The sequence below is a fragment of the Chinchilla lanigera genome, unplaced genomic scaffold (genome assembly GCF_000276665.1).
Source record: "Chinchilla lanigera isolate Chin_1 unplaced genomic scaffold, ChiLan1.0 scaffold00091, whole genome shotgun sequence".
In the NCBI taxonomy this organism is placed as follows: domain Eukaryota; kingdom Metazoa; phylum Chordata; class Mammalia; order Rodentia; family Chinchillidae; genus Chinchilla; species Chinchilla lanigera.
This window is the reverse complement of record NW_004955492.1, coordinates 8836650-8862677: the sequence shown is the minus strand read 5'-3', so window position 1 is coordinate 8862677 and position 26028 is coordinate 8836650.

The window sequence follows — 26028 nt, the reverse complement described above, 5'->3', positions numbered from 1 at the left end:
TTGGAGGGGTTCTCTTCCTTGCTGTCAAAGGAACCCTAATTAGGTTTTCTAAAATTTCTTTTTTAAAATGTACACAATTGCACCTATATCCGTAAATTTATTCATCAAACACTTGTGGCACTAAGTGTCCATTTGATCCTTGTTAATTCTCTCATAGATCACAGTCCTGTTGGAGGCTCAGCCAGTGCAGTGTAAGCCCTCACACAATTAAGTAGCAGAGGAAACATGGTAGCCGAGCAGCACTCAGAGAAAGAGTGAAGTTTTGGGTTCATGTGGGATGCAGGTAAAAGTGGAGGCCACTCGGGGGCTGGCAAGAAGCAGTGAGGATGGGAAGAAGGTGGTAGCATGTGGCCATGTGCCAAAAATTGAGCCAGGAATTTCTTTTTATTTTAATATATTAGTACATGTTTGTACCCATAATGATTACATTCATTGGTATATGTACATGACACGTCTGAAGTCTATTATGTCCCCTTCCCTGCCCTCCATCTCTTGGTCCCCGTTTCATTTGCAAAAGATCTTTCACTCTGTTTCTTATTCTCTCTCTTTTATTTTGCTCTTAAATCTGGGTATTCTTTGGATTTCTTTATAAAAGAGACCATGTGATACTTAAGCTTGTGTGTCTGATTTATTTCACTTAGCATAACCCAGGAAATTTCAGATAACGATGGGGCAGTCTCATCTCATCTCCAGTACTCCTTCAAGCACACTGCTTTGCAAAGTATTCCAGCACATTTCTTTGCAAACTGTTCTCTTCATTTGGCACTTGTTGTCTCACCTGAAAGGAATGTGGGGCCTGTCAAGAGGAGGAGGTGCATGCACGGAGCTCTGAGGGCTGAAGAGAACTGCCTGCAGCCTGGCCAGATCCTCAGGCCCTGACACAGAGGGGCCCTTGGGACCTGAGGTGCACTGACTGAGACATAATGAAAGGAGGTGAACAGAACCCAGGGTAGCCACCTTGCTGCTGGAGGGGAGGCGGGTATTTCGTTCAGAAGGTCTGGGCAGAAAGGAGGGGGCTGTCCCTGAGTCAGAGCAGCTGGGTGCCTTCCTTTCTTTCCCACAGGACACAGGAAGTAGCCTGCCTCTGCCAACCAGCCCAGGAAGCTTTGTCATCCACAGACCCTGCTCTGTGATTGGTATGATCCAAGGAAGCGAGATCTCATTGGAGACAGAAGGGCAAGGAGTCCAGGGCAGACCTGCTGAGGACCCCCAGGAGCCACTCAATCTGAAATGAGAGCAGAATACTCTGCTCAGGCAGCTGCTGGCACCACAGATGTGCTGTTCTGCAGGGCTGTCCCAGGTAGAGGAGAAAGAAGTGGAGGAAGAGTGCTAGTTGTGTTGGCCTGGACTGTGCACACATTGAAGTGTGCTCCTCAATAGGATCGGCCATGGAAGTCACTGTTCAGGGGGTTGGGGAGGGAATATGAACTTGTTAAATGTGAAAATTTAAAGCACACCATAATTTTTATGATGCTAAGGGTGGTGTGTGTGTATATGTGTGCACATGTGTCCATTCCTAAAAATACTTTGGGTTTGAATATATGTATTTTTCAGGAGCTTTTAAAACTAGCAATTGCCCAGGACTGTCTGGATTTCTGAGGGCTCCCGAGTGTGTAAGGTATGACAAAAAAGAATGTCTAAAGTTTAAAAAGTTATTACAATAAAATACACATTGCCATTAACCACCCTCAAATTACTTCCCTCTTTTCAAACACACTTATCCTATTCTTCTTGTCACTTTCTGAAGCAGTTCTGGAAGTCCTCCTTTGTGTCTTTAGTTGCACTGTCGTGGCTGCCTCTATGTCCTAAATAGATTTGAAATATTTACCTTTCATGATCAGTCTGACTTTGGGGAACAGCCAGCAGCCTCACTATGCCAGATAGGGTGAATAAGGAGGCTGAGGATGCACCAGAATGCTTTTACAAGCCTATCTTTTTTTTGGATGTCACTCAGCTATGTCATTTACCTTATTTTTGATCACACTTCATAAAGACACTCACAAAAGAAAACTTCCAGAACTGCTTCACAAAGTAGCAAGAACAAGGGGATAAGTGTGTTCAAAGTGAGGGGGAGATTGAGGAGGTTAATGGCAATGTGTCTTTTACTGTAGTAAATTTTTAAAATGTAAACATTCAGCATGTATTTTGATCCTGCCATGCATGTGGCGCTCCTGTTCGTTCTTCCTCTCTGAGAATGCAGGAGAGCTGGAAACGACCATTTTCCAGCCCTTGGAATCAGGGAAAAGCCCCACAGAAGGGCAGGCCGATGGTAGAGATTTCTCAAGAGATATGGACACCTCAGTGTGAGCTGTGTGCATATTTTGGAAGAATTTGGTGAAAAGAGCTACCAGTCTGTGCTGGCCCCATGCTCTCTATTAGAGTATCTGGCTCAAGATGCTATGAAAATTTATTTGTGACTGAGTTATTACACCACTGCCAGAAGCAAACTGGGCTGCACTGGGAGCTGAGCTCTTTCAGAAGTAATGAATCACCCCCGACCTTGTACCCTGAAGTGGGTCCACCACCAACCCCAACCTTTATTTATGCCATTTAAAAAAATCTGAACTTTAGTTGACATATGACAGACACAGCAAGAAATGCCCTGGCCACAAGTGTGCAGCCCAGTGTCTTTCTACAGGGTGAGGTCACCCTGTCGCTCCACCCCTATGTGAGCAGGGTGTTACATGCGTACCCAAGTCCTCCGACACTTGTCCAAAGCACCTGCCAGCCTGGATTCTACAGCCTTGGGCAGCTCTTGCCTTGATGTAAATAAACTCATACTGCACACGCAGTTTTGGTTTTGGTTTCTTTTGCTGCACTTAGTGTTTATGTGACTCGCTCACATTCTTGCATAAGCAGCATCTTCACAATTGCCTCACAACTGTGCATGAACACAGCACAATCCACTCGTCTGTCCCACTACTGAAGGACATTGGTGGTGTATGGGGTTGGGTATTACAAATGAAATCTCTTGTGTCTGGGCCTTCAGGTAGGGAGCAGACAGCCCTAGAAGTGGGGCGGCTGGGCAGTGGGCTGTGTGTGGGTCTCCAACAAGCAGCACCCAGGGTGGATAGACGGTGACACCCACCAGCAGATGTGAGCCCCAAAGCTCCACATCTACTGACTTTGGTCTGGTCAATCGCTTTCATCTCAGCTATCCTCCTGGTGGTGAGGTAGTATCTGACCATGGCTTTAATTAGAGCTTCCCTGATGGATGATAAAGTTTAGCACCTTTTCATATGTTTATCAGATATGTACAGAATCTCCTCTATGAAGCACCCGCTCTATCCTGCGAGGCCTCTGTCCTTTTCATATGCATCTACAGCTCTTTGTGTCTCCTCACAGGAGCCTTTTGTCACATGGGGCGAGCGTCTTCCTCTTCCAATGGTGTGTTTTGATGAATACAAGTTATAAATTTTAATAAGTCCAATTTGCAGATCTTCTCCTTTATGTTTGGTGCTTCGCATTCTTCTCTTCCTCAGTGACATGAAGACCTTCTCCAGCGCTGTTTCTGGGAGGCTTGTTATTTCATCTTCACATTTGATCTACTATTCATTGAAATTAATTTTGGTGCATAAAGGAGGCCAAGATTATTATTTTTTGCCAGACATAGTGAGTGTTTTATGCTTGTAGTGCCAGCTACATGGGAGGCTGAGGTGGGAGGAGCATGTGAATCCAGGAGTTGGAGGCCACACAGTGAGACCCTGTCTCAAAAAAGAAAATAAATAAATAAGTTATTGTTTGATCTTGTGGGTATGTAGTGGACCTATCATTTTTTTAAAAGCATTTTTTTCAGGATCTCCATGCTTTGTTGCAGTGTTGTCCTGATTACTACTGCTTTATGAGTCTTAATACGTATTAGCAAGTGTCCTCTACCTGTTTTCTCCTTCAGTTTTTTTTTAGCAGTTCTTACCCTTTACATTTCCATATGAATTGAGTCAGGTTGTTGGTTCTATAACAAATCCTAGTGGAATATTGATTGACATTTCATTTAAACCTACATAGATCACTTTTGATGGAAGCAATAACTCTAAATATTGCATCTTTGAGTCCGTGTATATGGTATGTTTGTCCATTTCTTCATGTTTCAGTGTCCTCTCAGGAATGTTTTGTAGTTTTCTGTGTAGAAGCTCTGCATATCTTTTGTTGGATTTATTCCTAATTACTTAATCTAAATGGAATTGTTTTTAAAATTTCACTTAATTGTTGGTACTGAGGCAGGAGATTAGGGCATAGCCAACCAGCTGGACAAGTGGGTATGAACCATCAATCATGGAGTTCCAGGACACATCATAGAACAACTTCCAAACCCTGCACCTGGTACCAAACAGAGAATCCTATCTTCAACTTTTCTGTTGTGAGATCAAGCAGGTTTTTGATAGGACCACCTAGATGTGACCTCAGAAGGGGATGATATAAAAGATGGTTGCCATCCACCTCATGGCCACCATGCCCTCTTTCTTTCTCAGTGGTTCCACTCTGACTCTGTGTGAGAATTCCTCTTTCCCTACCTTTAAGTGGCCTACATTCACTCTACAGACCATATTTCTTTTCTTACCTTTAATAAATATAAAACCTCACTACCTTTCACATGTTTCTTGTTCAATTCTTTTTTCTTCTTTTTTATTTTAAAGAGAAAAACAATAAAAACAGCAATACAGAATTTCAAAACAAGATAATAGGAGATTAACAATGGTTAATATAATACTTATTGTTATATTCAAAGTAGTTGCTCAGATTACAAGATATAGGCCTGAAAAACTGATCAAAGAATATAAGCACAAACTGTTCTTTTCAATGAATAGAAATTGGTAGTATAATTATTTTAACTATCTTTGTGTATATATGTATTTTTTCTTTTCCCTTCCTTCTTTTCTCCTTTCCCCCCCAATCCAGTTGGTTTTTTTCCTTTTGAGCAGTTTCTTTTCACAATATCTATTGTATCTTTTGGATCTTATTTACTCTTGTAGTTTCTTACACTAGGGAGACAATATGATGTCTGCACATGTGAGTCTGATTTGTTTCACTTATGAGTATGGTCTCAAGTTGTATCTATTTACCTTTAAAAGCCTCAAGTTTATCCTTCTTTATAGCTGAGTAGCACTCCACTGCATAAAAATACTACATCCTTATTATCCATTCCTCTGTTGATGAGCATTTGGGTTGTTTCCAGGAGTTAGCTATTATAAATTGTGCTGCTAGGAACATGGGTGCACATAAATTACTGTGATATGATTTTTTAATTCTTCTAGGAAAATATCCAAAAGGGAAACAGCTGTATTGAATGGAACCTGTAATTCTAGTTTTTTGAGGAATCTCCACACTGATTTCCACAGTGATTATACCAGTCTACACTCTTGCCAACAGTGAAGGGGGGTTCCTTTTTCCCACAGCCCCACCAGCATTTGTTATTGATTGATTTCTTGATGACAGTCATTCTTTCTGGAGTGAGATGGAATCCCAGTGTTGTTTTAATTTGCATTTCTTGAATGAGCAATGATGTTGAACATTTTTTCATATATTTATTTGACATTTGTATTTCTTTATCTGAGAAGTGTGTATTCATCTCAGATCCCATTTTTGGATTAGGTCTTTGAATTGGGGGGCCTGATTTTTTCAATTCCTTATATATTCTAGATAGAAATCCTTTGTCTGAGGGAAGCTGGCTAAAATTTTTTTCCCACTCTGTGCATTGTCTTTTCACTCTGTTGGTGATTTCTCTTGATGCGCAAAAACTTTTTAATAAGATCAATCCCAGTTGTTGGTTTTTTGAAGTCCTTCCCATGCAGTTTGAGTTTTATTCATGAACTTTCTGTCTACCCCTATGTCTTCAAGATTTCTACCTACTTTCTCTTCCAGTAGATTGTTTATCTATTAATACTTAGATCTGTGATCCATTTTTACTTTAGGGCATGGTGATAGACGTGAGTCTAGTTTTAGTCTTCATGTGGAAAGCCAGTTTTTCCAGCACCATTTAATAAGAGGCTATCTTTCTTCCAGTGAACATGTTTGGCCCCTTTGTCTAAGATAAGGTGGCTGAGTTTGTTTGTACTTGTGCCTGCATCTTCTAATCAGTTCCACTGATTCTTAGGTCTGTTTTTGTTTGTTTGCTTGTTTGTTTTTTGCCAGTGCCATGTGGATTTTATCACAGTAGCTTCGTAGTATAATTTCAAGTCAGGGATTGTGATACCTCCTACCTTGCCTTTGTTGCCCAAGATTGCCTTGCTATTCTAGCTCTCTTCTGTTTCCAAATGAATTTTATTATTGTTTTCTCTAGATCTGTGAGTTATGCTAACTGTATTTTGATCAGGATTGCATTAAATCTGTATAACAGTTTGGGAGTATAGTCATTTTCACAATGCTGGTTCTTCCTATCTCTGAGCAAGGGGTAGCTTTCCATTTTCTGAAATCCTCTTCAATTTCCTTTTTCAGAGTATTGTAATTTTCAATGTATAGATCTTTTACTTCCTTTGTTAGATTTATTGCTAAGTATTTCATTTTTTTAGATGTTATTATGAAGGGTGTTGTTTCTCTAATTTCTCTCTCAGTAAGTTTGTTGTTTGTGTACAAGAATGCTATTGATTTTTGAGTGTTGACTTTGTATCCAGCTATGCGCTGAATTTGCTTATTGCATCTAGAAGTCTTTTGGTGGAGTTTTTGGGGGTCTCTTATGTAGAGTATAATGTCATCTGCAAATAATGACAATTTAACTCCTTCTTTTCCTATCCTTATTCCTTTTATTTCTCTTTCTGGTTTAATTTCTCTGGCTAATGTTCCCAGAACTATATTGAATAGAAGAGGGGACAGTGAACTTGTGCAATGCTTTATTCAGGACAACAACAGCCTGGAAAGAGCCCACAGCACCCCAAACCCTGGTAACAATACTATGTAGAAATACAATTGACTTTTGCGTTTTAACCTTATATCCAGAAACCTCGGTAAATTAACTAATTCTAATAGTGTATGTATAAAGGTATTTGGATTTTCTGTATATCATTTATGTCATTTTGGAATTATGACAGTATATTGATATTATATTAACTCTTATATCTCCTATTTTTTAGTACTGGGGATTGAATCCAGGGCCTTCATACATCCCCAGTCCTTTTTTACTGTTTATTTTAAGACAGGGTCTCCCTAAGTAATTAAACTGGCCAGGCTGAGCTTAAACATGTAATTCCCCTGCCTTGACCTCCCAGAGTGATGAGATTATAGGTATGTGCTACCACATCCAGCTTGCATTTCATTTCTATATGTCTTTATTTGCTTTATTTCACTGGATGGGAGTTATAGGGCCATGTTTAATAGTTTAATCCATTCACAAAAACAGTGAAGGGATTTGTCTCATTCTCCCTCTCAGGAGGGAAAGCTTAATTTTGCCACTTAATATAATACTCACTGTTTGAGGTGGGGTGTTTGTTTGAGGCAGTCTCGCTATTTTGGCCAGGCTGGCCTTGAACTCGAGATATTCCTGCTTCAATTTCCAAGTGCTAGGATTATAGCCATGTACCACCATGTTCTACTGGTTCACTGTTTGTTTTCTTTGTTTTTGAGACCAAGGCTCACTGTGTAGTTCAGGCTAGCCTTGACCTCACTATGTATCTTAGGCTAGCCTCAAACTCATGATGACACCCTGCCTCAGTCTCCCAAGTGCTGGGATTACAGTCTTGTACCACCATGCCTAGGTTCACTGTGGTTTTTTTTTTTTGTTGCTGTATTTTTTAACCAGATAAACAGATTCTGTTCTATTGCTAGTTTAAGAGTTTCTTCTTTAAAATTAGAAGCAAATGTTGAATTTTATAAAATGCCTTTTCTGTTTCTATTGAGATGATTATATGATTTTTTTTCCATCAAATTATGTTCATTGATTTTCAAATGTGAAACTAACCTTCACCTTGATGTGGGTACATTGTCTTCTACACTTGAGCTGAATTCCACCAGCTACTTTGTGCAGCGTTTTTGAAACTTTAAATGACTGTCAGTCACTTTGTCTTGCAGTTGGCCTGGGAAGGTCACTTCCCTCTGCTCTGGGACCAGGTTCAAAGCCGGCTGCTACGTGTAGGTAGGGTCAGTGTGTGGCTGTACTGTGCTGTGGGGCATGCGACAGGAGCCTTCCTCCTCTCCTGAACCTCAGCTGTGTCCCAAGCCCTACTGAGTCTCAGCTTGCCAGCCTCTCCTCTGTGCTGGAGCCTGCTGTGCTGGATGCTGGGACCTGTGCACAGTTTTCCTTTACGTCCTTGCGCACGCTCACTTAGCCCCTGCCTTCAGACAGGTTTCTGTTTTGTCTTCTATTTTGTCCAGTCCTTCTAATTGTCCTCATTGGAAAATTTTGTTCAAATAATGCCCAGCTTTTGCTCCATCCACCCTCCTTCCGACCCCAACCTCTCACGTCAGCCTTCACCCCTCACACCCGTGTAATGTCGACACTAGGGACGTGAGTCTGCAGCCAACTTCTGCCAGGCTGCCAGGCTGCACCTTCAAAGTAAATACTACAGGAGCCATGATTTGGGACTAGGCTCCAGCCCCGGGCCGTAGTAGGCCAGCCTGAAGTCAAAGTGGAGTCCCCCACGCCAAAGATCCACGTCACCAAACAGAGCTAAGCTGTTATCTGACCTTCCCAGAAGCCAGGAGAAAGATAACAGCCAAATTTCCCAACAGGCCAGTTCTAGTTGGAAAGATAAGGAAGTTCCTTCTGCCTTAATCTTCACATAAAAAAGGTGACCTGAAGTAACCCCATGCTGACCAATCAGTTATTTTTCCACTATTCTCTCTCTCTGTCCCTGCCTTACAAGGAAAATTGCTTTTAAATGACCAGCACACTTTTCATGCTTTTTTCTGCTTTCTTCAGCCTTTTTCTGGCTATAAAACCAAACCCCTCCACTCAGTTCATCAGCTGCATTCTAGAATCATGAAAAAAGCTGGTCAAGATCTTTATATTGTTGTATTTTGTCCTTTGGTGCCCTTACCCAGCCTATCCTTGGAGAGAGTTGCCCTTAAAGCATTTCATGCACAGCCCTCAATCCTACCTACAAGCCTGCTAGGATTTCCAGTGGCCTACAGGGTTGAGCCTTTTTTCCAAGCTCTGAACACAAGGACCCCAAGGAAATAGTTCCCCTCCATCTCAACACTTCTGCTAGGCTGCCACGTGCCACTTTCTCCCTAAAGCAGCCTTGCTTTGACTCTCTGCTACAATAAGCAAGACTATTGCTGGGACAATGACTGCCATATCCGTGGAGCAGCCTGCAGGACAGACTTTGTCCTCACTTTGTAGGTGAGGAACTCAGGGAAGCCACACCTGGGCTGGGAGATGCTCACACTTCTGAGTCCCACAGGTACACCCTGGCTGTGTGGGTTCTGGAAATATGACTCCGTTTGAGATTGCTTTATGCAAAACACCATCCAAACAGCAAAACAGTGCTGCTGCCACAGTGGTGACACAGGTGACCCAACATGTTTTCAGTCCAAGTCAACACCACCACCTTCTTTCCTTGCCTTTTATTTCAGATTACCTGGTTTAACTACAAAATGACCTGCTTCCTTTGTGAAGCAGGTGTTAGGGGTGCAGTAGAAACAGAGTAGAGCCTGGGAGGGACCAGGAAGCAGGAGAGGGGGACAAAGGGGGGGACCTGCCTCTTCTGTCCATGCATTGCACCATGACTCCAGGGCCAGAGGACAAGTGGACTGGCCTCTGCAGTGGCCCGCTGTCCTCTAGGATCTTGACACACCAAGAGAAGTTGGGCCAGGAAGACCTCAGGGTCTCAGAGCAGAGACACTGGGTAGGTATTGCCAGACTCCTCCTGCTCCCCGTGGCAGGACTGCAGCACTTGGGAGGTGTGTGGAAAGCAGGGCTAGGAAGGAAAATGGCTGCCCTTGGCTCCTGTCAGAGGCTGGGAGAGGCCCTGTCCCTGAGCCTTGGGAGGAAAGGACCTGAAAACTGAAGGCCCAGGTTGTCCCAGGTGGGGTCTTGTTACTTATCCACCAGGGACCAGAGCCTGTCCTATATCTGGGCACTGTGCTGTGAGATGGCACTGCTACCCAGGAGCATCACATCCAGGCAGGAGGCAATGCTTGGCCAAACATGACCACCATCTTCTAGGATGGTGTCAAGCACAAGGTGCCCAGGTGTCCACAGAGATCTGCATCAGTTAAGTTTAATTGTCAACTTGACTCAGTTAAGAGATTCTTGAAGAAGTGACTCGATCTAGGGGGTGCTTTACTCCTCAGTGGGTTACTCCACAGACATTCACAGCTGAATGTGTAGCTAAGAGATGGGGCCCACATCGAGGGTCTAACCAGTGTGCTTTCAGAGGGTGTGTCTTACTGCTGTAGCTTGTCAACTTCCTCTGCTTCCTGGCTGCCACGAAGTGAGCAGCTGTGCCCCACCACACCCTTGTGGCATATTTCTGGCCTGGAGCCAGCTGACCGTGGACTGAAAGCTCCAAAACCATGAGCCAAATAAACCATTTCATCCTTTAACTGGTGAGTGTCAGAGATTTTATCACAGCAACTAGAAAGCTGACGAATATAGGGTCTCCAGAGCTCATAGAAAATTCCCACAAGCAACACCCCATGAATCTGGAGACACTGACAAAGGTTGAGAGGGAGGAGCCCCAGGTGTCGGGTGGAGTGAGTGACGTTGGCACTGGGGAGGTCCTCTGGGTCAGTTCACAGCCATGACAGGTCCACAGCCACAGCTCTCCCCATCTGGAGGCTGGAGTCTGAGATGAGCTATGGGCAAAGTAACTAATCTGACTTTCTTTCCTGGCCCACAAACATTGTCTCCCCCATGTCCTTTATTGTGTGTCTCTTTACCTCTTCTCCTGAGGACCCCAGTCACACTGAGCCAAGCCTCATTCTGATCCTAACAAACCTATCCCAACTTCATTGTCCCTTTAAAGGCCAGAGCACAATGACATTCCGAGATCTTGGACACATGGTCTTTGAGTCAGTTTGTCAGTTACTTGTCTTGTTGCTGAGATAAAATATCCAACACTCAAAGAAAGGTTTATTGTAGCTCACAGTTTGTAGAGGTTTCAGATCAGTTGGCTGGCTCCAAGGCAGGGTGGCATGGCAGAGGGGCATCACAGAGCAGACAGGCAGAAGGCAGAAGGCAGCAGGCATCCAGCAATAAGCAACAAGCAACAACAGTAGCCCTCTTTCTGTCTCTTATATTGTATCCAGGCTATCTGCCCTTAGGTAGCGCTCACACCCGTAATCCTAGCATCACACTGTGAAGCAATCCCAGCATCACATCCTTGATCCCAGCATCACACAACCTAAATCCAGCCACATCTGCAAAGCCCCACCTATGCCCACATGGGGCTTTAAGGGGACATCTAGACACAAGCCATAACACAGTTCATGACAGTCAGGGCCCAAGTGGCTGAGGCCTCCAGCAGAGCTGAGTCTGGAATTGTGGGTTACACAGTCCTGCAGCTTTGAACAGGCACAGGGGCCAACTTTCCTGTGAACAGCAGTGGCTGAAGGCCCCAGAGTGTGAAGCTCAGCTCCACAGTTGGCTGCTGTTCAGGTTAGTGCGTGCAGATATACACAGCCTTCTCCAGGGTTTGCTGTAAACACTAAGAGGAAATGCTTCCACAGCAAGTGAAGGCACATGAGGGCCCATCAGGCAAGTCTATGTGGAGCATGGAAGAGGCCTGGAGCTCAGGGATAAATTAGTAAGGCCCACTGAGGAGGCTGTTGCCCGAGGACAGCAGCAGGTGGATGTTCAGTGGGACCACAGCCCAGGCAACCGATATGTGTGAGGCAGCTCTGCTCATACCATGGTCTGTAGTTGCTTCCTTCAGTGTCCCAGGCCCAGCACATTCAGAATAGGCCTCTTCAGGTAGTGAGCTCAGCCCTGGAACTCACATGTAGACCCAAGAACTGCAGGCAGTGAGAAAAGGAAAAGCAGCAACAGAGACAAAGTGAGTCTCGCTGTCCATGTTTGGTGACTGATTCCTTCCTGAGAGGGTGGAGCAGAGCCCCAACACACTGCTGTCTCTCTGAGCCACCTGTGCTGTGTGTCTGAGTGTGTAGGTGAGAAGCCCAAGTGTTCTACGGGGCAGACAGTCAAGCACCAGCTCTGTGCATGCACCAGGAGTGGGAAAGTAGAGCTTTTCCATGGCAGCTCCCCAGGCACTGGTTGTGTGGATAGCATACTAAGCAGCTGCCTGCTTACTCAGAGGACTGAGGGGTTGGGAGGAAAATTTAATGAGCAGAATGTTACCACTGGCCCTGCCTACATGGCCACGGCTGAGCGGGTCCTTCAGTTCAGCTGCAGGATGAAACGCTAGGTGTTCCATACACAGCAACAATCAGATGAGGCTGTTTGCTCCCAGTCACTGACCTGAGAGGGCTACTTGCTGAGTGAGAGACAGCCCACTGGGAGCCTGACTGCTGGGCGGGAGGTGTCTCCGGTCAAATGGACAAGTCTCTGCACTCGGTTGTGAAGTGGAGTCACAGCAACCTCAGTTCTATCTCTTCTGGAGTAACTCAAGATTCTTGCTGTCCCGCCCTACACAGGAGCACATGTGTGCACATGTGTTGATGCAGCATGCTCTGCACACGCTGCGCAATCATAGTTTCTTTAGCCCCAGCAGGGCTGGTTCCTGGTAGACTTGTGACCTCCCTAACAAATTCTGTCAAGCTGGAATTTGACCACTTGGTCTGACTAGAAGGATGCCCCATGCTACATGCCTTCTAACGACTATGAAGAATGTCTCAAAACTAATTCCCACACATACAACAAGACTGGGCCAGGCACCTGGACCCCACCTGCTGTTCAGAGATCCTGGTATTTGCAGCCAGGTGTGGGCAAATCTGCTCATGCTCCATCTTTCTACCTCCTGCTTCATGTGTTACCACTCACTAACAAACAAGTCCAGAAACAAAATATTCCTTAAAAGGAAATCTCTATCAGATCTGCCCCTTGCTTATTCCCACTGATCCATGTACCTGCCCCTGGCTGTTCCAAGCGACCTGCTCTGCAGTCTTGGCTGGTACAGGGCCAAGAGTTTCCTGAGAAGTTTCCAGTGCCCAAGACAGATACTATGGTGGGGTTCTGCATGGGGCACACTGGAGTGACCCCATCTTTGCAGCCATGCCCAAAAGATACAGGGCAGAATGTCATTGGAGACTTATTTACATGGGCAGAACGGAGATGTTTCTATGACTGGGACCAAGTTAAAGGCCAGAAATGTTCCAGGCCTACAAAACATGTAGCGATGATGTTGTTTCTGACTTGCAGCAGAGACAAACACACCAAACAGGGAGAAGCATGCAGAAGGGGCCGCAGCTTGATTGGGAGGCTCGTGGGTGCCCCAGGAATATGAAGGCCAGAACAGGGCCCAGGGTGGAAGTAATGAGATTTTCCTGAAAATTTTTCCTGACTGGCTGGTAAATATTTTGAAATACAGAGACTTTGTCCCAACCACTCAACCCCAATAATGTAGCAGCACAAAGGTGTCAGTGGAATGAGCATGCCATCCAGGTGAAACCCTGGTCACAAACACGGTGGGGCACAGCTAATGCCAAGCCCTAGCTAGGGACTGATCACTCTGTGAGGCTTCAGGCTATTCTGGGGGATGTTAAAAATAAATTGCTATTACTTTCTCTCTGTATCTCTCTCTCTTCTCTCATTCTCTCTCTGTCACTGTCTCTCTGTATCTGTCTCTCTCTCTCTCTGTATCTGTTATTTAATTTACTGAGATGACTTTTTACAAAGTCCATGATTTTCCTTCTTGGAAAATTGTGAGAGAAGTGGAGAGACAGGAAGGGAAGGGAGGGGAAGGCAATGTACAAAGAATTAAAATGTGTTATGCACCTGTACCAACTCACCATGGTGAAAGTAGTCATTACATACTGCAAACACGTTCTAATAAAAATTAAAATTATTTTTAAAAAGGAAGAAATGTAAGGTCACTATAAAATTCGGACAAGAAAAGCAGGCAAAAGAAAAAAGTGAAATTATGGGGCTAGTCCTTACCCTGCCAGCTCCTTTCCCTACTTCCATGTCCCTCACCATCTCGCAGTCACCCACAGGGGATGCTCAGTGAGCTGAGAGGGAAGAGCAGGTGACCTTGCCACTCATGCATGTGCCGCTGCCCACATCAAGGACTGTCCTCTGATGCACCTGGCTGTGCCCTCTGTGCCAGCATCCTGCAACCCTGGGTGAGGTGTCATCCTCCAGGAGCAGGACTGCTGCTGAGGTGGCTTCCACAGCAAGGCCCACGTGGTTCCGTCCACAATCCCCCGTCTCAGTTAGTGCTGTTAGGGTTAGTGTTGCTAAGTTAGCATTGGGTTGCTGTTGTTTAGTGTTGTCAGAGTTATTACCACTGAGTTAGCACTGTTAGGATTAATACTTGCTAAGTTAGTACTGTTAGGGTTGGTACTGCAAAGACTAACAATGCCAGGCACCATGTTGGGCTTTTGGCAACAGGACAGCCAAGGAAGCTTCATTCTTGCAGCTGTAAGCAAACAAACACTATAAAAATGATCAGTTTTAATTTTGAATAGTAATGGCTACAAAGAGCAAAAGGGCTTTGGAGTGGTGCAAAGGAGGGTGCAGCCACCCAACCCCACTTCCAGAACTTTACCCTCAATGAGAAAGCAGTGGAGCTGTGAGTTCCTCTGTCCCTCCGTGCAGCCTCCCTCACTGGCCCCTTCCCTACACTGGCAGATGCGGAGGTCTATGGGCCACGTGGCAGGAAGCCCACAGCTGCCAACCTGACAGAAACCAGGAAAGAGGCCATTTTCCGGAAATGTGCCTTGTCCAGGCCTGACAAGAGGATGTCAGCTGTCACAAAACCTCAGGACTCTAGAGCTGCCAAGGACTATGGGAATCACATGGTCCAATGTCCTCATGGTGACTAAGAAGACCTGGGAAGGTGAGCTGACTTTCCAAGAATAGAAACAAAAGGAAAACTGGAAGCAGTCTCCTGAGTCCTCATTCCAGCCTGGGGCACAGGGCTCTTTCCCCAGTGGTATAGACATCCAAGCCTCCCAGCCCATGGCAGCCCAGGTGTACTCAGGCCATGGCTCTCACAGAGAAGAACTATGTTCCCAGCACCCTGTGATACGGGCATGAAGCTGTGCTAGTCAGAGGCAAAGTGCTTGGGAACACTGTCCACCACCCCACCCAGCTGGGCCTGGGCACACAGGTAGGAGTTCTGCCTCTGTGTGTGTGTGTGTGCACATGTGTGCATGTAAGTGTGCATGTGTATGCATGTGTGTGACTGTAAAATCATTTCTGAAGCCCCTGCCCAGCACCTAAATGGTTTGCAGAACCCATTCTTGACCACAGAGGCTGAAAATTATAAAACTTATATGTTGTACTATAAGGTTCTCCATACTTCCTTGTTACAGAGATCAGTTCATTTGTCTTTTCTAAGGTAGCAGGAAAGAAAACCACAACAGATCAAATAATCTTCTTAGGTCCCACAGAGTATCTGCAGTGGGGTTGTAGTCTATAAGTTAGCTGGATTTACAACCCCAAACCTAGGGAAAAAGATAACCAGCTCTGGAAGAAATCATATTCCTGTAGGGAAAACAAAAATCAAGGTCCAAACACTTCGAATGTATTTCACAGGGACTTGGTCATGATCTCTGATACACAACCACCAAAGTATTAGTTCCAAAAAGTGATCCCAAAACTGGGCCAAGATTTTCTTTAAGGAGACTTTAGTAGGTTCTGAGTGTAGCAGAAAATGCCCCCCAGCCAGTGTGGTAATTGCCCAGGTAATAGTTCCTGTTGCAGTTCCAGTTGCTTCTGCCTCCTAGAAATGGCTGGTCATTGTGATGCATATTGTAAGAACCAATTAAAAACAGCCAAGTATTCTGCTTCTTACTTATAACCCCAGAGAAACCTCCCTCCCTGGGTCTTTGAGGCCTGACATTTTGAGGGACAATTTCTTTCTTGTAAGTGCCCATCTGACATTAAATAAATCTGCCTCAAAATCCTGGGTGTTCTTTTGGTGTTTCTGTTTGCCATTGCGTGAGCAGTACCAGAGCAAAACAAAAGGAAATATATTTTGGTCATCCTAGTAAACAAAACCCAATGGGTTAATTATGGCAGGACTTCTCAGAGCATTGAAGAGACCCAAACCCTTGAAACCTCCAAGAATAGAGGGGCTGGGGATTTAGCTCAGCGGCAAAACGCCTGCCTGGCAAGTGCAAGGTGGAGAGTTCGGTTCCCCGTACCGGAGAAAAACCAAAAAAAAAAAAAAAAAGAAACCTCCAAGAATAGGGTAGAGTCTGGATTTATTTGGCCACAGAACTGTGTGTGTTTGTGTATGTGTGTGATTAGGGCTTGAACTCAGACCTTGCACATATAGGTAAATGCTCTACCATTGAGCTGCACTCCCAATACTTTTTCTTTAATTTTGAAATAAGGTCTCTATGAATTCTCAGGCTGGTCTTGAATCTGAGATCTTCTTGCTTCAGCCTCCTGAGTTAGTAGGATCACAGGTGTGAGCTTTCCATTCTTTTTTTTTTTTTTTTTTCTGGTATCAGGAATCGAACTCACAACCTTGCACTTGCCAGGCAGACACTGTGCAGCTGAGCTAAATCCCCAGCCCCGAGCTTTCCATTCTTGACTTGGCTACAGAACATTCTTTATCAAAGATCTACTGGGCTGGAGGTTTTGCCAAAATGCCTTTTAGGAAAGGAAATACCTTGATATATTTTCCTAGCTCAACCAGACAGTAGTGATTCTGAGTAATAATGGAAGAGAGGCAGAGTGAGCACCTCCACACATCTGTCCCCATAAAATAACAAAGATAATGGGAAAATAGTTAAAACCAACTTTTTTCCAGAACTCTGGAAATTAAACAAAGGTTTACAACAATGTGAGGAATATTTGTTCAGGAAAATCTGCCAAACCTAGATAAGACAGCAAGGTTTATGGTGTGTGAACTTGGCCTGTTCTCGTCCCATCCAACTCAGGTCCACAGTGGCCCTGAAAACCGCAGCCCCCTATCTCCAGCAGCCACAGACACCAGCAAGCTGCATGCCCCACAGGAAACAGACGGGGTCTGAAGCTCCTTAGCTGCTCTGTCGTCATTTAACTGTCCTTCAGACTCCCGGAAAAGCCCCATTTACACAGCATTGTTGATATTTGGCCTGACTCAGAGCTTGTGCCACAGGGAAAGCTCTAGGTGCAGGGAATTTGTCTGATATTACACACAGCCACTGTTCAACGTGGTCACTGTGGGAGACTGCAGTACCAGGCAGGACAACCAAGAATTTGGCCAAAAGTATAAAATGAATGTCTAGGAAAGGAGATGTTCACAGGGGCTTTGAGAAGCTCTGACACATTACTAGGGCTGGGAAGTTTCCACAAAGGCCCAGTGAAGACTCAGGATGGTCCCAGTCTCTTGACTCTGGCTGACCATAAGCCTCTGTACAGCAGGAAGTAACACTAGACTTGCAAATTGCACATTAAAAAGATGCCAACTCACAGTTCTTTGGCAAAGCAGAGAAGATCTGCTAGATTCAGGCTTTTATGGAAATCTCTGGTAAGTCACTAGCTGACCAGGGAGCTAACAGAGCAGAAATTCAGTGGCTGCACACTAGTACATGGCTTTCGTAAAAAAGATGATTATAAGTGCTAGAGATGATGCTGAGAAAAAGGAAGCACTGCACACTTTAGTGAGAATGCATATTAGCACAGTCACTAGGGAAAACAGGTTCCTCAAAACACTAGAACTACCATGTGATCCAGCAATCCTATATCTAAGTACACACCAAAGGAAATAGAATCAGTGTGTGAAGAGACATCTGTACCCCGTGTTCACTGTAGCACTGTCCACATAGCCAAGTGATGCCATCCACCTGGGTATCCATCAGTGGGTGAATGACCCAAGAAGATGTCACATACACACAGTGGAATACAACTTAGCTATAAAAAGAAGGAAATTCTGCCATCTGTGACAACGTGGATGACCCTAGAAGACATTATGTTAAGTAAAAACCAGGCACAGATCAACAAACACTGTGTGGTCTCGCTTATATGTGGAATCTTAAAAAACCTAGCTGTTAGAAGCAGAGAAGAGAATGGTGGCTAAAAGAGACTGCAGGTTGGGCTGGGGATGGTGTTCATCAAAGAGCCTGAAGTTTCAGCTAGACAAAAGAACAGATTTTGAGATCTGTGGAACAGCATGGAAACTATAGTTATAATATGTAATTCAAAATTACTAAGGGGGTAAATTTCAAATGTTTTCATCACAAAAAAAGGTAAGTATGCAAAGTGATGGATATGTTAATGAGCTTGATTTAACCAGTCCACAATATAGAAACATATCAAATATCACATTGTACCTTATCAAGCTATATAAATATTTGTCAACTAAAAATGAAATTAAAAATATTTTGTTCATAATAGCATCAAAAAGAATATATTTCTTCTTTTTTTTGAGACAGGGTCTTGCTCTGTAATACAGGCTGTCCTTGAACTCACTTATGTAGTCCAGGCTGGCCTCAAACTCACAGTGATCCTCCTGCCTCAGCTTCCCAAGTGCTGGGATTACAGACATGTGCCACCACACCCTGCAAGAACAAAAGAAATATAAGGCTTATATACCGAAAACTACAAAACATGGTTAAAATAAGCTAAAAACTCCCCAAAGCTATGGATCAGAAGATTTAATAATGTTAAAATGATAATTCTCTATTGATTTAACATAATCTATGCCAAAATCCCAACTGACTTTTTTGCAAAAATTGAAAGCTGATCCTAAAATTCATATAAAAGGCAAGGGGCCTATGGTAGCCAAAACAGCACTGAAAGGACAAAGTTCAAGATTTCACACTTCCCAATTTTAAACTTACTCTATAGCTGTAGCGATCAAGACAGCATGGTCCTGGCAGAAGCAAAATATAATGAAATGGAATTGAGTGCCCAGAAGGTAGCCTTGTCATTCACAGTCAGTTGACTTTCCACAAGGGTACCAAAATAATTGAATGGGCAAAAGATTCCAGTTTTCAACAGACAGTGAAAGACAATTGGATATCCACAAATAAAATAGTAGATTTGGACCCTCTCACCACACATAAAATTATCTCAAAATGGTCGGACATAAGTGGAAGAGCCAAAATAATAAAACTCAAAGAAAAATGACATAAGAGTGAGTCTTTGTGACCTCAAGTTAGGTAGAGATTTCTTACATATAACATCAAAAGCACATCAAAAGAAATAAAGAAAGGAAGGAAGGGAGGGAGCAAGGAAGGAAAGAAGGGAGGGAGGGAAGAAGAAAGGAAGGAAGGAAGGAAGGAAGGAAGGAAGGAAGGAAGGAAGGAAAGAAGGAAGGAAGAAAAAAATAGATAAGTTGGACTATTTCAAAATTTAAAATTTTTGTTGCAAACAACACTATCAAAAAGGGTAAAGGTAACCCATAAAATGGGGGGAAATATTAGAAAGTTCTGTATATGATGAAGGATTTGTACCCAAACTATATAAAGAACACTTACAACTCAATAATAATAAGACAAGCAACCCAATTAAAATGGGAAAAGGATTTGAGCAGACAAGTCTCTGAAGAAGGTAAACGAATAGCCAAAAAGCACTGGAAAAGATGTTTGACATCACCAGTTATCGAGGGAGCACAACTTCATGCTCCCTGGGGTGGCTATATAAAAAAGGCAGACAATAACAAGTATTGGCAAGGACTTGGAGAAATTGGAACTCTCGTGCATTGCTGGTGAGATTGTAAAATGGTGCGGTTACTTTGGAAAACATCTTGGCAGTCTTCATAGTGTTACACAAGAAATCACACATGGTCCAGCCCTCTACTCTTGAGTACACATGGAAGAGAAATAAAAACATTGTTCCACATAACACATGGGCCTGAATGTTCGTAGCAGTACTATTCACAACAAACAAAAAAATGAAAATCACCTGATAAATGAATAAAAATTTGATTCACCCCTATTGCTTTTATTGAGAATATTGCTTCTCAATAAAAAGGAATGAAATAGTGCTACGTGGATGAACTTTGATGACATCACACTGAAAGGAAGAGGCCAGACACAAAGAACACTTTATTCCAATTACATGCCACATCCAGAAACAGGCAAATGCAGAGAGAACTAAATGATGGGTTACCTGGGGCTGGGGTCACAGAAGTAGGAGAGTAATGCTAATGATGGAGTTTTTTTCTGGGGTGATGACAACCATCTACAATCGAACTGTGCTGGAAGCTACATAACTCTGTGAATATATCAACAACCATTGAGTTGTACACTTTACATTGTAGATTTTATGGTCTGTGAATTACATCTCAATAAAACTATTTAAGAAACAATGGAAGAAGTTCAAACTAACACAGATTTTTTTTTTTAATCACATGGACACATATGTCCTATTTTTCACAGAGGAAAAGCCTATTCTCCTTTGTTACATCACTGCAATCATCCCATACTTACTGCCAGAGCTGGCAAGGCAGCCACCCATGTGCCTCCAGGGGACTCACAACAAAATCACAATTTTCCCTGGTGTTTTACCCACTCTCTTCTCTTAAGGAGCACTGTCTCTCTATTTTCATCTCAAGCACACAACCCTATTGATTCTAAGTATTTCCCAGTATAAACCCTGCTGGATTATAAAAAAGTAGATTCATTTATAATCAGCAGCATTCTCCAGAAGTAAATATTTTTCTTGCATCCTTTAAAGCCTAGCTAAATAGCCAGGCAATGACATCTGCAATGACTCCTTTATTCTGCTCAGCAGCCGAGCCCCATGCTCCAAGAGCCTGCGTCCACTAACACTCTCACATGCAAATCAGTAACAGCACATGCTACTCAGTTCCAGCCAGTAGACTTAAATATTCCTATTTAATTGATTATAAAACAGCACAATTCTTGCCCCAATTCACTTGATATCAAAAGATATCTTTGCTGTCCACAGGCAATAGCTGTAAAAAAGAAAAGCAAATCTCATTTCTCAATTTCACGAATCCTCCACATGTGACGATCTGCTTGAGGTATGAAGGGATGGTGGTCCTTCTGGTAGTATGGGCCTTGCAGTCAATGCTGCACCTGGCTGACTAGGGTGGAGGTAACACTGTGGGCCTCGAGGGAGGTCACAAGAGCCAGGTAGCAGCCCTCACTCCTGGACTCTGACCTGCCCAGTAGAAGTAGGACTTCCAGGAGGCTACAGCACTGTGAGGAGCCCCAAGGCTGTGAAGGGACCACAGAGAAACAGACCAGGCGGCAGACCTTGCTCAGTCCAGCCCTCAGCATCTCCTCAGCCCAAGATCTAGCCACATATTCCACTTTTGGTCAGTGAAGTCCCCTCAGCCGGGTTGGGAAACAGCCAGCTCAGTTCTGCCCTTTCCAATTTCTGAGCCGCAGAATCCACGAGGACAACACAGTGATGATCACACCTGGCCCTAAGATCTGGGGGACTCACTAGGTGTGATAGCTGGCTGAGGCCACTTTGGAAAAGACTTCTTCTGTCCAGCAGTACTCAGACAATAAGGCTGACCCAGTTTGCAGGCTGGTTCCTGCCCTGGAGGACCATAAATGCCCATTTTAAAAAGTCATCTTTGTAGTAGAATTGAGACCCATTTGCCACAAGGAAAAAAATCTAGGCTCTTCTGAAAGTTATTTGTGCTTGGATATGGCTTTTAACTTGTATAGCACTCTTAAATTATTTATGGAAGGGCTCCCAACCTTTCCAATGAGTTCCAATTGCCTGGAAGCAGAGGAACATCCTATCTTGTTTGGTCCCCAACCCTGTCCAGCAGCTACAGCACAGCTCAGCGCCCAGGCCTCCTCCTGTGCCCTCGGGGCACAGTCTATAGGATTTTGGGTACTCGGCTACCTGGTTTGGCTTCTCCACCCACTGCTTCTGACCTGGGAAACCCTGGCAGGTGGGGACAGGGGAGTGGAAAGACCCCCGGTGGGGTCAGGAGACCTAGGGTTAAACCATCTTCTTTGGAGCCTCCTTTCTGCCTAAGAAACAGATCATAATTTATCACAAGGTTATTCTGAAGTTCAAGTTAAATGATATAGGTAAAAAATGCTCTTAAAATTGAAATCACTATGCAAATAAAAGTAAAGCATTATTACTACCTGCTGTGTGTATTTGCATAAATTACATCTCTGGCCTCCGTGAAATGGGGATAATAGCAGTTATTACCTCTTGCCAGGATGATGGCAATGCCTCCTAACTGGCCTTCCTATTTCTATTTTTGTGCTTTTAAAAGGCATTCTTCACACAGCAGCTGGGTGATCTTTTTAATATGCAAATCAGGCATGTCCTTCTGTTTAAAATCCTCCAATGACTTCATACTGTAGTTAAAATAAAGCCTAATCTCAAGCTCAGAGCCTGTGCAGCCCCATACCATCTGGGCCCATCTACCACTTTGACCTCTAACCTCTGAACTTTGCCCTCTGCTCTCTGCCCTGACCACTCTATAACCTCACCACATGGCTTCCTCTCTATCCCTCAACTCATCAAGATCCCTACAGCCCCAGGACATGGCTTGTGCTATTTCCTATATGGCTCTAGCTCAGGCAGTGGTTCCCGTGCCTGTCAGCCTGAAAGGGGGCTCCCTGGACTACACATCTTCCTACCACTGCCCTCTGCTGGCCAGCACCTCCTGTCTCACATTTACACTCTGTCTTCCCCACTGTGATGCCAGCCCCCCAAGGACAGGGGGGTTCTAAGCACGCAGTAGGTCCTCAGGAAATACTTGATGAATGAAGGAATAGATGATTGAGAACTGCAGGCCCTGCCATGTAGAATTCACAGCAGCTCGGCCTGCATGGAGAAGAGGGTGATGGTATGGTTGCATAGAGCATTATTTGAACCAGATGTGGGGCTGTGAGCCTGATAGCTTGTCCGCTCTCTGACTAGGATTGTTCCTGGTAGAGATTACCTTTATCAGCAAGACCACTGTCCAGCTAAATTTCCATTACCTACAGCCTTTGGAGCCTCAGTGGCAGTGGCTGACTTCCCAAGGGCTCAAGCCCTCACTGACGTCATGCTCTGGCCCTGAGCACTGCTCACAGCAATTCTTCTGGAGATGTTTCCATGGTATGCTGACAACTAGGGTAGGGCTCCCATCTCTGATAGAATTTGGATAGGACAAGCAGTAGAGGGATCAGGAAGTAAGTGCGAGGGGTGGAAGGGCTTTCTGCTGCTGCTGGCCTTGAGGTCACCATGCACACAGCCTGACCTCTTATACCAGGAGTAACAGAGCTGAGCTGCTTATCAAACGGCCCCAGAGTGGGTCACATAGGGAGTGGGCAGCACCTGGCAGACAGCCATGCAGGACCCAGCCCCAGTTACATGGAGCAGGGGCAAAAGGCCAACCCTGCCCTTTTGAGGAAGTAACTCAGAGATTGCCTGCCTGCATTCCCTTTGCCCAAACTTCCTCTGCCGGCCATGCCTTGTTCAAGGGAGGCTGAGAAGCTAGGTGCTGTGGCGCGCATATCTGTAATGTCAGATCTCTGGGAAGCTGAGGAAGAAGGATTTAAGTTCAAGCCCAGCCTGGGCAACTTAGTGATTTAGGGAGAACATATCTCAAAATAAAACTTCAAAGAGGGCTGACACTGCAGCTCAGCGTGAAGGGTCTGGGCTCTGTCCCCATTACCAGAAAAAGATTAAGAAAAAAAAGTTTAAAGAGAGGCTAAGAAAGATGAGGCCTTTGTAGGCTGCAGTGAGCCCTGCAGACCCTCAGGGGATCCTCTTACCAATAACGAGAGCTGGACAAGGTTGAAGGACAACTTATACTTGTCACCTTGCTTTTGGCCTGCAGCTGACCAAATTTAAAGTCATTGGTGATGTCCTCAAACATATAAAGATGAATTTCATGCCAAAATCAAGAAGGCCAGGAAAAGGGTGGTTTCAGAAGTCTTAGATAGATAGTTGCTCAAGTTTTGGTGAAACTCACCAAACATATATGCTATTCATAGATACATTTTCCTACTATAAAAGCTTATACCTTCCCTACAATCTGGGATGTTACTAGGGTCATGGCCTTTTAAAATGTTCTCTGATTTGGTGTGGTGGCACATATCTGTAATCCCTGGGAGGCTGAGGCAGGAGGATTACAGATTTGAGCCCAGCCTGAACAATTTAGGGACTTAGTGAAACCCTGTCTTGAAATTTAAAAATTGGGGGGTACGGCTCAATGCAAAGTCTCTGGGTTCAATCCTTAATTTGCAAAAAGAAAAAACATGTCTTTTGTGGATTGGATTCTTGCATTTTGGATTTTAGTCCAGGGGCAATTTTTTTAAAATGGAAAGTTTGAACATACCCTACTGGGCGGATTCTAGAGCAAAGGAACAAAATCTCTGCTGTGCAGTATAAACTGGGGTCTCATGTTTGGTTAACTCAGAAGTCACTGTGTTACTGTGAATATTTCAGTCACAAGGATGGGTATTGGGATTAGCGGCTCCTATGGTCAAACAACTATGCCAAGAATTCCTGTGCACAGTGTGGCCAGCCTGGGACACCTAGGTGCATCTCATTCCTGGTTCAACACCCAAGAGGGTGCAGACAGCATGATGTGCAAGGACACATCCTCAGGCTGGATTGAGTGGGGCGCCTGCTTGTCCTTGGAGCCTCTGTTTTGGACTGTGTGCATGAGATTAGTATAACCCATCAGCATCCTGCAGAGAGGCTCTTTCTCAGGGGCATCAGACTATGTCCAGGGCTCCCAGAGTTTTGTAATGGTCCCATGGTGCTGAGAGATGGTGCAGCAGAAGTGGGCACAGCCTCCTCCTGGGCTCGTGACCAGGGGGATGTCACTGCTGCAGTTCAAAACTGAACCCCAAAGTGATGGCCTTAGGGGAAGATCATGTCATGTGGGATCAGTGTTCTCATAAGATCCCCTAAAAAGTTCCCTCTTCCATTCTACTGAAGGATGCCACAGCAAGATGGCAGCAGCAGGACAGGAAGTCGCCTTCAGTTGACACCAGGCCTGCCCCACCTCCACCCTGGACTTGTAGCCTCCAAAGTCCGGAGGAATAAATGTCTGTTGATTCTAAGCCACCTCATCTGTGGCATTTTTCACAGCAGCCAAAACAGACTGACATTTTGTTTCTCTCTATTTGTAAAAAGGCAACGCGGGGTGGCCTCATGGACCCCACACCCACCCAGAAGGAGCACTCGGGGAGCTAAAGGCCAAGAGAACCTGCTCAGTTTATGATCCGCAACAGAGACAGTGCTACAGAGGCTTGTGAGACAGGAGCGCTGGGTCCTAATCTAGGTCGGCATCAAGGATCTATTAAGTGTTTGGGAGCATCCTCTGAACTATGTCATTTGTTTAAGGTCCTTTTGATATTTCTACTCCTCATTCTCATTGCCTGTGTCTCCCAATTTAATCTTACGTGAGACACACTAAAAGCCTTTTAAACCTGTCCTCCTTCTTGCCAACATCAGTGTTTTTTCGCTCATCACCATATACTCCTGGTGGGACCCGCCGTCCATGTGTTCATGATTCTCTTGCAAACTTTTCTCAGCCCAGTTCTTGGGAATCCCTCTCATTCTCTCAGAGCCTTACACCAGACCCTTTCTGTTCTCCTGCACCAAGATGAAAGCACCATGGACTTTTCCATGAACTTTTCCAGGAGTTCTGTGAACTCCTGGCTCCCTTTGCCTGTTCACCTTAAGTAGAATGTAGATAATGTACAGCTATGTAGACAGAGATGCTAATAGAACGGATGCAGGACTGAATCCAGGGAGCTGAGAGACACCAGGAGGTGGGCAGGAGAATGGAACTGTGGCACGGCCTCCCCACCAAGGTGACTCCTGCAGCTCAGCCCCCTTTCACTCCAGCAAGACAGCCTTTCCTTTCTTTCTGTGCAGAGTGGAGCGAAGCAGTGCATCTCTGGCATCTACAAGATGTCTTCCCAGAAGGTATCTCCTGTCTTTCATCTCTGTGCACTCCATCCAGAAAGCATGCTTTTAAAAATGAAATTAGTCTTTTAAAGTGCTGATGAGTGATTTACTGGGATCTCAGAAGTAAGCCCTCTTTATAAACACTATATAAAGCCAGAAGAAATAAACCTTCCCAGAAA